General features: G+C 40.1%; 1 protein-coding gene across 14 annotated transcripts in view; it reads left to right on the top strand.

Moving 5' to 3' along the window:
• Window positions 1–4,063, top strand: part of PARD3 (par-3 family cell polarity regulator) — a 714,454-nt gene that overhangs the window by 476,157 nt on the left and 234,234 nt on the right. The window lies entirely within an intron of this gene.

Here is a 4,063-nt window from a genome sequence, read left to right as displayed (position 1 = left end):
AAAAAAACAAAAAAAAAAAAAAAAAAAAAAAAAAAAAAAGTTATTTGGAGTCCTTAATAATTTTTGGAGGTCTGTAAAGTTATCCTGACCCCAAAATGTTTGAAAACCACTTCTGTATCATGTATATAAAAGAGATATCTCCAATGAATACATGCAATAATCTATGATTTTAAAAACATAATTTTGTTTGACTTTTAGGAATTACTTTTGCTTTTCTTGAACTAGCAAGACATGTTTGTGCATGTGTATGTACTTCCAAATTGCAAAATATTTTAAGCTAAGATTTTTGAAAGTCCAAGGCATTATGAATGACCAGTATGTTTTCCATGTAACATTTCTAAATACATACAAATGTATGCTCCTGGGGAGTTACCTTTATACTTAAACATTTGTTGTATAAAAATAACCATTCTAGTTAAAAATAATGCCTACCAGCCAGCTGTCTCCCCTCCCCTGCACCAACAAAAGGAAAAACTCAATTCATGTATTTACTTAGAAAAGAAAGGACGTAGGAGTCCTAATAGTAAAAATTGTTGATTAGCTTATATTCACAGCTACTAATTTACATTTTAGTTTTTTAAACCTCAGATGTGACTCTACCCATCTAACTGTTGTAAGAAAAGTTGGAGGCATTGCAGCCCCAAGTTAAGCAGAGACAGAGGTAATTTATGTGAATTATAAATCACCGCAATTTAACATTTGGGTGGACCATTTCTATCACACACACCTAAGGAATACTGTGGTGGGGAAGAAGAGTTTTAAATAAAAAAGATCACATTCTGAGAAGATTTAAAGCAGAATCTGTAATTTTTGCCTATAACACATAATGTGTTTGTGAAGATGAATATTTCTGCCATAATGTGAAATGCAAAGCAAAACTTAGGGAGAGGATTGCTACGCTCTACCCACCTCCGCCTAATTCCCCATCTAAATCTGGACAGTTTTTTCACTGTGATCAGCCAGTGATTTCAAATATATGCAGACTATTCTCACCAGATGAAGAACATATTTCCTATTTTTGCTGCCAAGCCTGGTCTCCAAGATCCTGAGTCATATGAGTTTTTGACCTCACTGAGTTTTCTCTTATTACAATGATGGTTCCTTGCCATCCTAACCAATATTATTTGCCACTTCTAGATCTTGCCTCTGTCTTTCCTGGGTGTATATTTAATTAAAAAAAAAAAAAAAAGTTCTTTGGCCCCTCAGTATGTTTTTTTAAAGCATCTGCAACTTATGATGCTTCTGAACTTTTTTCTTGTTTGGCTTAAAATGCAATTTAAGTTCCCTTATAAAATGTGGTTTTCTCATATAATGTGTCTCATTTCAAAGGCAACAGGCAGAGAGATACATATGAATATAAGGTATGATCTTAATTCTGTAGGGATAGCCTCTAGAGTTTCCCACCAATGTGGACATCTAATTTTGTCCCTATAAAACTTAGTTTCCTTTTTTAATGGGAAGTGACAGATTTCTAATGGGAAATAACAGTATGTTCAAATTTATTCATTCAACTTTCCTCAAGAGAAAAAGAAAAACAAGTGAACAGACACATTACAATTTGTGAACCAAAGGTGATGTTCTGCATAAGCGCTGGGAAAGACACTTCTGTCAAGTGACCTAATCATGCTGCACCTACAGCCACAAAATGCCATATTTTTCAACAGTCCTGTTTTTATTTTTTACCAGACCATTCTGTTGAACTTTGGATATGGCAAAAAAAAAAAAAAAAGCAACTGTTGCAAATTTCAAATTTTTGCAATTTGAGTTGTTGAAATTTTATTAGTAGGGTGTGCTGGGCACTGAAGTGGGATTCAGATGACTTGCATCCCAATCCACAGTCTTCTAACAGATTTGGGATTTTAGTCAAACTACTTCAACCCTTTGAGCTTTAATTTCCTCATTTGTAAAACTGAAGATTTGGACAACTAGATTGTTGATTTTCACGTTGTGTGTTGTGACCGCTGGTAGAGGGAGGCACCTCCGTGGTTCTGGGGGGTGGACAAGGCCACCAATGTCAGCCCTCCCCCTACCCTCACTGCTCTTCTGCCTCAACAGCTGGTTTTTAAATCACTTCTCTCCATTAGGGTTCGATGTAAATTCTAGTTTTAAAAGTGGGGGGTGGCTTGCAGTTTTTAGGAACAGTTTTAAAAGTTCTGGCTTAGATAATTTAGATAGCTTCTGAGGTCTGTTCTAGTTATAACATTCCATTATTCTGCATACCCATTCACTATCTACCAACATCCTGCCAGCCAACCTCTCTCACCTTCCGTGAGGCCCCGAAGGAAGATGCCACCGTGTCTGTTTTAGTCCTGTGTCACCCAGCACAGGGCCTAGCAGATCACAGGATTCAGGGAACGTTTGAGTGGCTGCAAGCTCCTGCATAACTACCACCAGTGTGTGAGACAGAGAGGGACGGAGGGAGGGAGAGAGGAATGAAGGGAGACTTTCGGTGTGCAGTAATTGGGATGGGAGGGATTTTTACAATACCTCGTCTGTCCCACACTGGACCTTGCATGTACTAGACCTTCAGTGCCTCTCAGCAAAGTCTTTGGACACCGTCCAGGGTGGCATCACTTTACATATGACCAGAGAAAAAAGGCCTTTTATGCCTCCAGTTGTGAGAAAGAAGCTGGCTCAGTTCATTCCTCCTTTAGTTTCCTAAATGCCATCCTTTTCACAGTCTGGCTTGTGGACTTTCACAGCGTGCTCTGCACACTTTCTGTCACTGTGGTCATGCTCCTGCATCCTCGCCTTTGCGGACCTGTCCCTAAGCAGTGTGTCCTCTTGATGCACATCCTGCCATTGCAGAGGGTCCATTCCTGTTCCATGGTGAAACCCAGTTACAGCTGCCTGTTGAAATTAAAATGCTATATCACCATTGAACATTGCTCTGAAAAGAGCATCACTGCCTGAGCAGACAGTCTTTCTGTTATACAGGACGTCCTGGGAGGATACTGTGCCTCTGTGAACACTGAGGTAGGGAGTGGGCTGGTGTTGGAAAGCCACCCATGGAGGGCCTCGAGGATGGCTGGTAAGGACCAGAGAGTTCCCTGCAGTGCTCCAGTCTCATTTTCTGCCATCACGTAGCATGTCCCTCCTCTTGAGTGAGACACTTAGGCACAGGCACCACTGAGTGCTCTCATCCATGGGGTTGAGCCCCTCCCCAGTGACTATCTCATGGCTCTGAACAAGCTTGTCTCTTCTCAGCAGGGCTGAAATCATGGCACGGGCATGACAATGAGGGCCAAGAGACTGGGGGCGTGATCCATGTGGTATCTGGTATCTGTCAACTTCTGTAGCACTTATGTTCTTCCTGGGGAGATGGCAGAAGCCAGCGTTTTTGTCTCTCATTTAATCCATCTGGCCTCTCCATGTTGTGTGTGTCTGTCTGGATCAAGATGGAGCTTTGTATTCTGGGACCCATTATCTCTGGGGTCCTACCTGTGTTTGACAGGTCAGGGCCTCCACAATCTGCTCCCTCTTCCATGCAAATTATGTACCCTGCCTGGCTCCCAGCAAGCGGCTTCTAAATTCCCCATAATAAATAGTTTCTGTTGCTACCAAGAAAATGCATGCAAATTGCTTTGTTTTCTTTTTCAAAAATATATATTCCCTTTTATCATAATTAAAAGTTGCCAGAAATTGTAAACCCTATTGTCAGTTTAGTAACAGCTCTTTGTTAGGGATGAGGAGGTGAAACAGCAAAACCAAATATCTCCTATTTATTATATCTATTCATTTTAAGATATTTCAAGTTCAGCGTTTAAAATGTGAAAAACTTCATGCCTTGCAAACATGGAGACATTGATTTTGAGTAGCTTGTATATTTCTTATAGTGCTCTTATTAGAAGATAAGAGAAAAAGCATTGCTCTAAAAATATACATAATCTAGGTTTGCAGAATGTGACTTGAAGAAAGTAAATTTACATTATGAAATCAGCCAATATGACTGGTTCTAGGGGAATTTTGTTGTTGTTGTTGTTGTTGTTTTTTTTTTTTTTCCTTTTTTACTGACTGGTAACGGGATCGCAACCCTTGGTGTTGCGCCCGTACCGGGGACCGG

Source organism: Galeopterus variegatus, unplaced genomic scaffold (assembly GCF_000696425.1).
Source record: "Galeopterus variegatus unplaced genomic scaffold, G_variegatus-3.0.2 Scaffold436, whole genome shotgun sequence".
NCBI classification, from domain to species: Eukaryota; Metazoa; Chordata; class Mammalia; order Dermoptera; family Cynocephalidae; genus Galeopterus; species Galeopterus variegatus.
This window is presented reverse-complemented; position numbering and strand designations above follow the sequence as displayed.